Source organism: Lolium perenne, chromosome 2 (assembly GCF_019359855.2).
Source record: "Lolium perenne isolate Kyuss_39 chromosome 2, Kyuss_2.0, whole genome shotgun sequence".
Classification (NCBI taxonomy): domain Eukaryota; kingdom Viridiplantae; phylum Streptophyta; class Magnoliopsida; order Poales; family Poaceae; genus Lolium; species Lolium perenne.
Window position 1 is genome coordinate 295382509 of NC_067245.2, and position 14321 is coordinate 295396829.

Consider the following 14321-nt stretch of genomic DNA (forward strand, 5'->3'; position numbering starts at 1 on the left):
CATGGCAGAACTTCGATGCAAAACACCCTGATAAGGCAAATGATGCTCGGAATGTCAGAATTGCGATAGCAACCGATGGATTCAATCCATATGGTATGTCAGCATCCGCGTACAGCTGTTGGCCCGTGTTTGTTATTCCGCTCAATCTCCCTCCCGGAGTCCTTATGCAAAGGAAGACCATATTCTGTCGATGATCATTCCAGGGCCTGATTACCCGGGGAAGAATTTGAGTGTATTCATGCAACCGCTTGTGGATGATTTGCACCACTCTTGGCACCATGGGACCTTGACATACGACCGAGCAACGAAGACAAACTTTGTCATGAAAGTTTGGTTCCAATATTCCATGCACGACCTACACTGGTACGCTCTATTTTGCGGGCATTGTACAGCTGGTAGGTTTCCATGCCCAGTGTGCAGGCACCGATTGGAGTTCATTTGGCTGAATGCGGGTCGCAAATATGTCGCATTTGACAAACATCGAAAGTACCTCAAAAGAGGGCATCGGTTCAGAGGAGACAAAAAGAACTTCACAAAGGGCAAAGTTGTGCGTGAAGAAGAAACGATACCAAAGTTCAATGGTGAAAGCTGTTGATGGTGAGCTACGTGCTCTCCGGCGTAGTAAAGAACCCGGCAAAACATATGTGGGATATGGTGAGACACACAACTGGACTCACGTGCCGGGCTTAACGCAGCTCGAGTATTACAAGGATCTCGAACTTCCCCATAACATCGATATGATGCACACGAAAAGAATGTGGGGGAGTCCGTTTTTAACACCGTCCTGAACATTCCTGACAAGACAAAGGATAATGTCAAGGCTAGAGTCGATGTTGAGAATCTGTGTGACAGGCAAAGACTACACATGCATCCTCCTGAGGGCAATAGAAAAAATTGGGTCAAGCCGCATGCCAACTATGTGCTTGATAGTCTCCAGAAGAAGGAGGCAATGATGTGGCTGAAATACGCCGTTATGTTCCCAGATGGCTATTGTTCGAATATGAGTAAGGGAGTCAATCTTACAACAGGAAAAGTAAACGGGCTCAAGAGTCACGACTATCATATATGGATTGAGCGACTGATGCCGGTGATGGTTCGAGGGTATCTCCCCGAGCATGTCTGGCGAGTGCTTGCGGAGTTGAGCCATTTCTTCCGCACGGTCTGTGCTAAGCAGATATGTGAGTCGGTGATTGCGAAGTTGCATGATCAAGTGCCGGAGTTGTTATGCAAGTTAGAGATGATCTTTCCACCAGGTTTCTTTACTCCGATGTTACATCTCATTGTGCATCTTGCGAACGAGGCACTCTTGGGTGGACCGGTGCAGTATCGTTGGCAGTTTTGTATTGAGAGAGAGTTCAAGTATATTCGAAACAAATGTGGCAACAAAAATAAGATTGAAGCATGCATAGCTGAGGCAACTATCCTCCGGGAGATGGCAGACGCCACGACAACGTACTATGCGGATGATGTTCCCACTATGCATAACCCGATATCTCGGTACAATATCGACGAGCCCAAGCATGACCCCAAGCTCCTCCTCTTCAAATGTCACGGTGGCAAGGCTGGTGCCTCTAAAAAGGGCATCTTGACAAAGGAAGAGAAAGATTGCATAATGTTTTATGTGGTTACGAACATGCAAGAAGTGCTCAAATTCATAAGGTAAAATGGTGAACAAATTACTTTGCTATTAGTAACTCGATTTTGGTCTAATACGTTTTTTCTTCCTTTTAGCCAATACAAGGATGAATATTGGACGAGATCGACGGATCCCTCTGATGCGGAGATGGAGATTCTTTTGAAAGAGAGTCGTCCCGGAAAGAAAAAATTCCTGGATTGGTTCTACGAAAAAGTAATTTCTAACAAGTTCCTTTTAGCCAATACTTTTGCAATCCGTGACTTGTCCCTCTTATTACACGTAACTAATGCAAAGAAACAATTTGAACTAAATTTGTAGGGAGGTGATCCCAACGTTGAGATGACGGATGAGCTGAGATGTGTTTCCCAGGGTTGCAACCGTAGAATCTCAATGTATGAGAAGTACGATGTGAATGGGTATCGCTTCCATACAGAGTATCACCAGAAGAATCGGCCTAACCCAAAAACTATAAATACTGGGGTCTTCACCAAAGGATCCGATGACATAGAATACTACGGAAGGTTAGAGAATGTATACGAGCTGACATTCAATAGGACAAACATACAACTCAATCTCGTTGTGTTCAAATGCCACTGGTTCGACCCACAAGTTGGACAGAGAAGCACTCCTTCCATTGGGTTAGTGGAAGTTAGGCCTTCAACCTGCTATAGCGGAGCCGATGTCTTTGTTGTGGCTCACCAAGCCAAGCAAGTTTATTATTTGCCCTACCCATGTCAAAAGGAGTACCTCAAAGGCTGGGAAGTCATGTTCAAGGTATCACCACATGGTAAGCTACCCATGCCCTCCGACGAGGATTACAACAACATTGACCCTGTAACATACGAGGGAATTTTTTATCAAGAGCAAGAGAACTTTGGGGATTTCGAAATAGAAATTGGTCTTGAGGACCTCGAGAACGAGGCACATCTTCATGGTGAAACAGTGGTGGACCTAAAGGACATACAAATGCTCACCAAGTTACATGAGGGCAATGGGTTCAATGATGAGACTCCACCGGACATTCCCACCCAACCTCATTACTCACATGATACTGATAGTGATAGTGAAAATGAGAACCCAATGCCTCGTTATGAGAACCCAATGCCTCATTATGATAGTGATGATTCGAGGTGAGGGTCCTTTATGCCTTTATGCTTAGTATCTATTTTTCCATATGCTTCTTATACTTAGTATTTATTTTTCAATATGCTTCTTATGCTTAGTATCTATTTTTCAATATGCTTCTTATGCTTAGTATCTATTTTTCAATATGCTTCTTATGCTTATTATCTATTTTTCAATATGCTTCTTATGCTTAGTATCTATTTTTTGCTTAGTGTCTACATTTTATTAAGGCATGAATGCTTACTTGTTTACTCTTTGTCAATGCAGGTGATTGATCAATATGAGCGGAAGCAAGAAATCCATGAACTCCATTTTGAAGAGTATGAGCCAACAGAAGTTCACCGGGACCACTAGAAGTGGAAGACCAACGCGTGCCAGCTCGCGTTACGCGGACGATGACACGGGTGGAGTTGGAGGTGGAGGTGTAGGTGGAGGTGGAGGACGTGGTGGAGGTGGAGGACGAGGTGGAGGTGGAGGACGAGCTGGAGGACGAGGCGGAGGCGGAGGTGGAGGACGAGGACGAGGTGGAGGTGGAGGACGAGGACGAGGTGGAGGTGGACCTTTCCTTGGTGACATACCCTCTGCTTCTGGCGACGTGGCTTCCCAGTCCGCTCACACACAGTCTACTGAGGGGGAGATGGAGGTGGAGATGGAGGTGGAGATGGAGGTGGAGGGCGGGGACGAGGAGGCGGAGAGGGAGATGGCGCCGAAGAAGTTGCGCATTCGTGGTGAAGCGCAAGTCCCTGATGAGAGGAGGGAGCCTACTAGCCAGGATGCGAAAGCCCTCATCATCCCGAACAAAAAAGAGTAAGTTTAATTTTGAACATTTAGATTCATTTTGCTATGTACTAATGTTTTCATTATTGTGCATAACTGATTGGCATACTAATGTTTTGATTATTGTGCATCAATTGGACATATGACAAGGGGGTTCGCCAGCCGTCGAGCATGATTGGAGCTCTTATTAGGCAGTACTGGCCGGGCTTTTACACTCCGGTCCCCGGCGGCGAGAAGAAGCTAGCCGAGACTTGGGCGGACTATGAGGCAGCTCCTTGCCCGGGCTTTGGGACAGCTTCTGACGCCGTGTACACCAAGTTTTGGGTAAAGCATGCTTCTCGAGTTTACTTCATAGTTGATGACCACACTATGCTAACTCATGTCTCTCTCACAATTATTCTTATGCATGATTGCAGACCCATTATAAGGTGCCTGATGATATGGTTGAGCTAGGGAGGGCGGTACTGACTAGGGCTTGTCAGAGGTTGACAAGGCAACAGTGGTACAATCAGAAGCATACCTGCATCGGGCACTTCAAGGCTGAGCAGGGCACGAGGGTCAAGAAAGCTGACAATATCAGGGACGATCCTCAGATGACAAAGGAAGATTACTTCAAGGTAAGTAAATATTCAATGAGACTCTATGTTGCTGCATAGTTGGGATTGCATTATGTGTTCTTCAAATGAGTTTTGGTTTTTCAGGTTATGCCCCTATGGTGCGAGAATAAGGAAGACGCATTTGAGGCCTTGGTAGCGAGGTGGGTTGGCGAAGACGCCGACTTCAACGCCAAGAGCGCGCGCAACAAGGCAAACCGGGGCCTTTGGAGGAACACACGGCGGGAAGCCGCAGACCGAGCGCTACAGGAAGCACAAGGTACATATATACATGGAACAACTTGCATTTATTTCCCCTCATATTACTACTTGATACACATAACATTTATCTTGTGCAGGAGGCGGAACTCGGGAGCCTCTCACCGAGGTGGGAGGGTGGCGAAGATGAAGGCTGAAGCAGCCCGATCTGAGCCAGCCTCAGCCCTCGCTGCCCGAGTACTTCGGCTATGCCGAAGAGGAGTTGGAGAAGTACTGCTCGGTGTTCAAGGGTCTTCATCCGGAGGTGGATGATCCTATTGAGCAGGAGACCGACTTGACGGCGATTATGGTGGCGGGGAGCGGCGCGGAGCATGGCCGCACGAAGCTTCTTAGTGGGGTGATCAAGCCGCAGAGGACCCTCACGCAGATCAGGTCTACCCTCACCACCGGCGACCCACCGGTCGCGCCTCCTCGACACCGTCGTACGGATGTAAGTTTTCTCATTTCCATCTTCTTTCCAACATTCATCCCTGAATGGCTAAATTGACATGACTCCTTTTCTTGGAAATTGTAGGCTCACTTTGAGGCCGCCTACGCGGCCGCTTATGAGAACTATTTGACGGTTGTAGCAGAGTGGGACCTCAAGAGAGCGGCTTGGGAAGAGTACCAGGAGGCGACGAGTCGTGTAAGTTCCAATCTTTTATGGTTCGAAGACATGACAAGTCCCACCTCCCCTTTTTTTATATCTGCGGCGCTTGACATCTAAACTATCATGCAGGCGGTCAGGACGTTCTTCCAGACTGGAGAGAGGATCGCACTTCCGGCCGAGGAGCCAGCTAGGCCGGGGCCAACTCCAGTGTGCCCATCGAGGGAAGCTTTCGCGGCCACATACTACGCACGGACTCCGGTAAGTCCTGTGCCTAACCAGTTCTCACCGCTTTCCTTTCCCATGTGTAAGATGCTAACTCTTGTCAAACATGTAGGGCACGGGAAGTTCGCGGAACCGACCCTCTCCTGGTTCGTCGCGCGAGGGCACACCGATGCACCCCGGCCGCCATTCTCCCGGTGCTTCAGGGTTTTCACCTGCTGGCGATGGTTCAGGCCATGGTTCTACTTCGGTCTACCTCGACAAAGGCCGGACGCCTGAATTTACGAGTCGGGAACCTGGTTGGACCCCCTGATCTTAGTTTCCCTTAGCTAGGTGTCTAGCGGGTGTGCGTCGATCGTGTGTGCCATGTGTCGACGATGTATGATGATTGTGTGTGCTACATGACACATATTTGTATCACGATGATGTTGTTGCTACATTTGATGATGATTATGTGCTGTGCAACATTTGTGATGCATTTGAATGTATATTACTGCTATATATGCTGTGCGTGCTGTGCTGGGCCAGGAAATGCAGCCGGAAACCAAATGGTATGGTCTGTGGACGTGCCAAATGGCAGGGGCTGTGCCGACGGCTATGCCGTCGGCACAGAAAGGGTGCGCCCAGCGGCAGCGCGGAGCGGCGGCGGCAGCTGCCTGGGCGAAGGACTGGGCCGACGGCTTGGCCGTCGGCACTGGAGCAGGGGCGTGGACGCGTGGCAGCCTCTGGTCCTCCGATGGCAGCATCTGGGCCGACGGCTTGGCCGTCGGCACAGCAGCAGGGGCGTGGACGCGTGGCAGCCTCTGGTCCTCCGATGGCAGTGTCTAGGCCGACGGCTTGGCCGTCGGCACAGTACCTCCCTTGACCTAACGGCCGTTAGACGCTCCGCGGGCCCCACGTTGACTGTGCCGACGGCTACTGTGCCGACGGTGTCGTTTAACCGTCGGGCTGGCGTCTGTGCCGACGGCAAAGGCTGGGCCGACGGCGAGCCAGTCTGTGCCGAGGCGATTTTGTGCCGACGGCGGTGTGCCGACGGCGGCCGTCGGCACAGACGTGGGCCGACGGCAGGTGATGCTGTGCCGACGGCCGTCGGCCCCTCGGCTGGTTCCCGTAGTGAATGAGTTTTCCGAGTCAGCTGGAGTATTTATTGAGTTGAGCTGAGTTTGGGTCTGGAGCTCGTTTAGTTAATGAGTTGATTCAAGTTGGTTCGTTGACTAACAAGTATTTACAAGTTGATTTGAGTCGAGTTGAGTTGGCTCGATATCCACCCCTAGTTAAGATCCAACTTAGTTTTTCATTCCCACAAGTGGAGCAACTAGATTAACTGATTAAGGGATACTTGATTAGCTACTTGATCCGCCACGTGTACTACACGAGGAACCCCTACAGCAACCCATTTATTCGTATCTAATTCCCATACGTATGATGCAAGCGACTATACCAACAGATAAAACTGTGTTACATTTTTTTGGGCGTTGCAAGGATATACACCGCCACCGTATATACGTGCCTTGGTAACCAATGGGACGAGCATTGCAAAATAGCAATAGGTTTCAAGCAGCAGCAGTATGCGTTAGCAGAGAGATCCTACACAAATCGAAAATTCTATTTCAAGAAATACAATTTTTGGTCTTAATGGTTTGACCACTCGTGAATATGGTACTAGATCTTTTCTCACCAAGGGAATATATATATGTACGTGAGTACCACAGAACATAAATGCATCACGTGGCAAAGAATTCAATATTTGTTATTTGAATCACATTCTCATACATGAAAATTATGTGAAGTGTAGACAATATACAATCTAGCTTCAAAATATAATATTCTACCTAGTCCTAGGCTGGATAAAAAGCTCGAAACTCGATGAGTTAAATGAGTGCTTGTTTGCTCGACTCGTTTGAGCTCGGCTCATTTTGTTAATGAGCCAAGCTGAGGAGCAATTTTTGCTCGTTAAGGTTAACGAGCTAAACAATCGAGCAGACTATATTCGTGAGCTACTCGTTAAGATCGATAACAAGTTAGGCTTCACCAGTTTTGACAGCGAGTCACTTTATTTATCTCAAATATTTGGCAGGAAGAGGCCAAACAAAATAGTGCTCTTTAGCCATGATTGAAATTTCTACAATAGGATGGAAAAACCTATGCTTCCGCTCTTTCTCACCATGCAATGCACACATGTTTGCTTTGCATTGCCTCCTTAACGATCCTTAACGAGCTGCTCGCGAGCGCTCGCAAGAACATAACGAGTCGAGCCGAACAATGATTTCAGCTTGTTATTCTTAACGAGCTTAACAATTCGAGCCTTAACAATCATGAGCTTAATGAGCCGAGCCTTAACGATCCGAGCAGCTCGTTAGTCTACCCCTGAGTAGAGTTACATTCTTGCGTCAAAACACTGTAAGCTACCAAGTCCTATATATCCGTTCTAATATTTGCCTAACATTCATCTTCAGAGTTGATATCCTAATAGAGGAAGTCTTGGTAATGTATGAACCCGCAAATACAAAAAAAACATTTCAGTCTGAAAGTGACAAAAGAAATCATAGGGTATAGTGAACTGTAAAGTATGACATGAGAAATTGTTGCTATTATATGCATCTGAAATAGCTCATCGGATCAACGAGTCACGGAAAGAAATCTGGATAAGAAATAACCACGACAAGATCTGAAATAATCCTTTAATAAACTAGATTGCCCATCTAACAGCAGATCAAACTACTTAATTAACTAAATGATAGAATGGTCGATCACAGTATCACAAAGCTAAACAGTTAATCTGAAGGGCATAAGTAGAAGTACATAGTGGTGGGTTCAGGAAACTGAAGTTTTGCAGGGATGCGGACATTTAAAATTTAAATTCTTTCAAGGGGAAAATACAAGTCTACTTATGTAATAAAATAAAAGTAGTAAAAGGACTTAGAGAAACTACTAAAGTGACTCCTATTGCGTGAAAATCTTAATTATCATTTTTCACAGTGCGTTCCAATTCCAAGTGAGCAGTATATCACTATATCATGTGAAGCATTATGAAGCAAAAAAAAGAATCTAACTTATTATCACAAGTGTGTTGATAGGCATAGCTTATAATAGGTTGTAGTTGAACAAATAACACAGCATAGAAATTAACACTTATTGGTCATTATAGAAGGAACTAACTACAATTTCTAGTTTCAGCAAATTATGTTAAGTGTTATACGGCAGATTCTGTAAGTGGCACCCACCAAAACTACCAGCACCTAGCAGAATATTCTAGTACAGGAATGGACCAGTTAACTAAATACATAAATAGTCTGTACTGTAGTACTATGAGACTATATCGAGAGTAAAATTTAAAATGGGAACAGCAAAAGCTTCTTCACTTAGATATCATCGTTTCCCCTGTGGTAAATACAACATTAGCACCGGCCTTGAGAACTTTTTCAATTTGATATTTTTCTTATGTCAGATTCTCTGCCAGAAAAAAGTAATATTAGGTACACAAGAAATGAGAAACAAAACGGATACTGATATGTTCCAGAGACTAGTTGAATGCCCGTGCGTTGCTACGGTTTTCAAGTTTCTTTCCTTTAGATATTTTTCGATTGAACATGTAAATACAATATATGTTACTATTATAATAATTCAACTGATACCCTCCCAAATTAGGATAAATGCTGAACACTAAACCCAAAGAAATAGACTTTTTTGCTGATAATCTCAATATATTACAATATAAAGATATGTTTATAGCATGATAAGTCATCTTTTTGTACAAAAGAGACCGTATATCGACAAAGTAAAAAAGAGCATAACAGCTATAGCGCCAAATGATGTTCATGAGTAAGCACAAAATCTTAGTTTAAAAAATGGTAATATATATCTACAAAGGCATGTTGTCATCTTAGTTTAAAAAATGATAATATATATCTACAAAGACATGTTGTCTAGAATATTCTTGTTATCTCTATATATAGACGGTGGGTACCATTTGTCATCGAAACATTCCACTTGAGGCCAAATGAATCCACAACCACAAGGCTAGAAACGTATCCACAATCATCATGTATCTCGCTTAATAAGTAAAGTATATAGCTGACATCGTAAGTACGCGGATGAAAAAAAGATTTACACGTGGAGTCTTTGTTCACCCTCAGTAAGACCCTTGGCCGAATTCCACCATGGTTGGATTTGTGTATCATGTAGCGGTCGTGCTCCCATTAGGTGTTGCGTGCTGCGGCAAGCATGTCCTAGGACGGGCCTGAGTGACCACCAGACGGTGGTCATCGCATTGGCGATAAGACAACCAGATACCACAACTTCTTGACCAGGCGTGGATGCCTCCTCGCTAACACACATTTGGCATCCCTTGAATTTCAAGGATCGACTTCTCCATGATCAACAATCATTGTTTCCATGCTCCTATGGAACAAAGTTAACTGCAGAAAAAAAGGCAGCAACAGAAATTTGTTACCCTTGTTGTCCAGCTGAGAGAAGAATTAAAAAATGTAGTAGTTGACATACACATTTTTTTTTCTTCAAAATTGTTTCAGAAAGTTTAGGCTAACTCTGAATAAGAAGTCAAGTGAAAAAAAATTGAACATGCATGCAACTCTAAATTTGTGTCAAATAGAAAACTAATGACACATATAAATTCTGACCATGGGTATCTTTGTTGACCATAAAAGAATACTCGTTGCAACCTGCCGAGCACCAAGATCTACTGTGTGTCACCATCTTACTGAACCCAGCAGGTAAAAACAGGGATATAGATGAAGGCTTTAGAACTTGATTGAAAATTCTTATGCTTCTACACTCTATCGTATATTCCTTCATTTAAATCAAAATAATAACTAAACTAACCTTAGAGACCTGCATTTTGTCGGTTACTTCATTGATGAAAGGATCTGTTGTAGATAAAACATCTAACAAACTGTGTGCATGAACAGAACTAAGAATCTAGACGCAAGCTTTTCAATCAAGAACTTTGCTAATTTGCTAATCCTATATAGTATGAAATATCTGAAGTCCTATAGTATCATATCTCTGAATTGGGGACGATAATAGCGCCAAAGCTTCATCAACAGCGGATTAAATTTCATCACAGCTTTACTTGCCCAAAATTGGCATTTATTTCAACAGGTTAAGGACAAGAAATGAGAGTCATGACACGAGCTGAAACTCAACAAAGTGGTATCCGGACATGTGTGATGATCTCATAATACTGAATATCATAAGTATCAGCAGGGGACAGCAGACCTATGAAATTTTCAGAGCCTGGGCACACTTTGATCTACCAAGAAACAGACATATCATATATTTGTTTATCACATAAGGTATGTCCATGACTTCTTCGGTGGATAAGATACCTACCAAAATAAGAAAACCTAGTGTTTATGTTGTAGAAGGTAGTCCAAAAAAAAGGAAAGTGTATCAATTTTCCAAAACTGAAGTCATAAAATGAGGTACTAAACATTCAGACGTGATCATATAATTACATCTTTCTTCATAGAACTTCGCATTCCACATACCCAGAATTCATTTCCTACAAATAAACAATTTATGTACACTACTATTGGTTGATAATTTCTGAACATACTTCACCTCTTAACTTTGTACAACAGTGCTTTAGTCTAGGTAACAGATAAAATGTTGTAGCACTGCAAAGGGAAAGTATAAACCTATATGATGATACTTTCTGAAATGTATACTTCAGATCTCACCTTTTTTAGAGAATACACTATTTGTCTAGCTAGGCAAGCAATCAATTTTCTCTAAACGGGCCCATGGATAAAAAAAAAGGGAAAATATAGATGTAACTTGCAGTCAGCTAAGTCAAATACTGATGTAACCAATACAAGTTGCATCTATATTAAGCATAACAAAGGAACATACATTAGTGCATTTACTTTATTGGGTACATCAGTATTAGACAAATAGAGCGTAAGATGATGCACAAAGCTAAGTCAAATCAGAATTGCTCTTTGAAATATTTTGTCAATAACGTGTAGATCTTGCTTGATTGACAATAGCTTTGCGTACTTTATGTGCTTCGAACCATTGCCACGGAAGTCAATCATATGCTCTATTGTAGATCATTCATGTACTGAATCATGTGAAGGGAGTTGCATCATTGAACACACACTTACACTGTTATACATGCCATCCAAACATATGTAAACCAAAGTATGATTTTAAGTTAAGCAGCGCAAGGAATATAGGCATCCAGGTTACACAGACTTGAGGGACAAAAACAATTTGCTATTGTTTATCTAGAACTTACACTAAATTGTATGATGGGTGTATGAACAGAGGGCACCCAGTTCACCTATATCTCCAGGGAGTAACATAAATACCTTAATGTCTCGTGTGACCATAAGTGACAGTGCAGAATTCATTCCATCACTACCAGCATGGACAAATATCAAGAATAGCGAAGCGCCATCATTGAAATTCATTACTAATTGTATATCATTGCTGTTATATCATTGTTGTCATCTGATTGATAAGTGAGTTTCCATCTTTGACATGAAAAGACAACTTCTTAATCCATGTAATTTTTTTTGGCAAGATAGTGCACTTAAGCTTTGTCTTACATACAGTTAAGCTTTTCTGATGATTATTTTTATTTTTGCAAAAGAGAAAGATGGTTATGCCAAGTACCAACATATGACTGTGATCCCTCAAGATATTTGCGGTATTGATATTCACCCATCTTCAAAATCCATGGATTTAAGCTGTAGCATTTCTCGCCCTAGAAGAAAAGAGAAAATATTGAAACTGAGGGAAATTAGTTCAGAATAAACAAACAGTAATCTTGATAAATTAATTGACAGAAATAGAATACCAAAACTGGATGTACATATGAGTAATACATAGACACACATTTTACGGATTCATATCAGCAATCATGTTCTCTCTGTTTTAATAATAGAAAAGGGGATACAAATGACATACCTACATTATATACATGGATTCAGCTGTTCGTCATCACTTGCACATGCATCAGGAATTGCTCATGCCCACGCATTGTCTGGGTGCGTTTTAAAATGCTCATCGATGATGCTATTAATCTCCACAGCTGAGCGCCTTTTTCTGCTACTTATTAATCAATCGAGGAATCTACCTCTAAACCTCCTAACCCAATTTTGTTTTCCAATAATGGCTGCACTTTGTAGTCAGTTTCCAGCACAAACATTCTTGCATTAACAACTAACAACAAACGGCTGGGGCGGGCCAAGTGAGGGAGATGGGAGCGGCGGCGAGAATCTTGTATGCCTTGGTGCTTAAAGACAAAACAAAGTTCCATAAAATTCCAGTTTGCTACATAGGAATAGTCCACTAAGTTTAACAATGATTCCCTACAGCGTGGTGCCTTGCAAATTTGGATTCCATAACATAGAGAATTTTTGGAAGTCAGGTGATCTACAACAATAATTTCAACCGAGTAAATAACGAATGGATTTTAAATAGTAACGAGCATCAATCACCTACTATTAAGAAGTAACCTGAGAATACTTTTGGGGCCTTAGCTAGTAATGCCAGTCTAGAGTGGAGAAAACACATGAATATGAGTCTTTATTTAACCTGACTTTTGAGTGATATGGAATAAGAAAAGAAAACAATTATATTCAGAGATGAATGATATGCAGGACTCACTTAGGTGTTATTATAGTGTACGAAGCTATACATATAAAATAAAGGAACCTGTCCGGCTCGTAAAATAAGTACATAATATACAGAATAATTTGAACTTCCACCTTTGGCTACTTCTCCAGCCAGATTTCTATTCATAAAAAGTGGTAAGCCATCCAAACATTTAGTAAAAGGTAAAGTGCTCATGATATGGTATGGGTTCCAACTTATAAAAAACTAAAAGAGAATAATTTGAACTTCCTAATAGACAGACAAACAAACAAACAACATCAAAGCGTTTTCCCAAGCAAGTTAGTGTAGGGCACATGATGAAAATCTATAATGAAGATTTTTAGATAATGTAAGTATATATATATTTTTAGACACACAAATTAGATACTTTTTGCTAATGATCATCAATCATTCATGTTATCCTAAGTCCACTTTATTTACAAGGGAACTGTTCGAAATAGAACTACTGAAAATATATTTTTTCGATAAAGGATGCTTTCATTACTTTTGTAAGCAATTACATCCAGCCTCTGCATAACCAGGATGCACACAGCCGTTTATGTTGTCTCAGGTTCGAAAAAGATAAAAACAAAACTAGGCGAGATACACATCAAGATGAAACATATACGCCTAGGAAGTAGGTGGGGCATCTATCCGTAGACTATGCTGCCACCCATGTTGGGAAAAAGTATCCCTCGCCGTAGCCTCCAACCGTGTACAGACCTCCGTAAACAGGTCTCGGTTCTCCACTCTCTGAAGAGGTAAGGGATAGAGGTTCAAAATAAAACTTTAGACATAAGCTAGTAGCAACGTCCTGTCAAAGTGCTATGTCATTAAGTAGGGAAATGTACCAAACCAGCGATAGTAAAACAAGTTATGAAGAGAGCTCTCTAGGAGCACAAACTTGTTCTGTATGCTACATGCTGAACAGAACAAATACATGCTATGCTTTGAGTTGCGAAAGCAACGTAATTTGAGTCCAAAGCCATGAAGAAAACAACAACAGTTAGGATTACCCTTATGATCTACAGTGCCATTTAGGGGGAAACTACAATCGATCTAGTGATGACACCTTCATGGCTCCGTTTAACTACATCAGATCATTTTGCACTGAGCCTAGTACCGTTCCGACCTTATGTACTGAACTTGCCAAATGCTGAAATTTGTGCTTTACATCCCCATTAATCTTAACTTGTTGAAACATCACTTGGAGACTTGAATTATAAAATATACTTGCAAATTTATTAGGACAATTTGATAGCTCAAAAAGACTACAGCGTAAGTTTAAAACCTGCTTAAGGTGCAATATCTTTTTAAAAGCATGCATCAGTTGACCTTACAGGGTCAATAAATGAGTTGATTCTTTTGAGCCTATTCAAAATACCAAAATAATTGCGCGTGAAAGACATGTAAATTTTGCGAGGGACAAGGGCATGAGTTTACATCTGCTATTCGAATAAGAACGGCTTACAGTGAT

At 42.3% G+C, this 14321-nt stretch overlaps 2 long non-coding RNA genes across 2 annotated transcripts; one reads left to right on the forward strand and one right to left on the reverse strand.

Annotated features, from left to right (window-relative positions):
- Nucleotides 1-998: 998 nt before the first annotated feature.
- On the forward strand, nucleotides 999-2159 carry LOC127336177 (uncharacterized). Its single transcript, XR_007873209.2, has 3 exons — nucleotides 999-1659; nucleotides 1732-1849; nucleotides 1955-2159. It is a non-coding gene; the product is annotated as an uncharacterized lncRNA (long non-coding RNA).
- A 7028-nt stretch (nucleotides 2160-9187) lies between these two features.
- Nucleotides 9188-13316, reverse strand: LOC127336176 (uncharacterized). The gene is made up of 2 exons (XR_011752758.1): nucleotides 12155-13316; nucleotides 9188-11951 (listed from the first exon to the last, which is right to left on the reverse strand). It is a non-coding gene; the product is annotated as an uncharacterized lncRNA (long non-coding RNA).
- Nucleotides 13317-14321: the final 1005 nt, after the last annotated feature.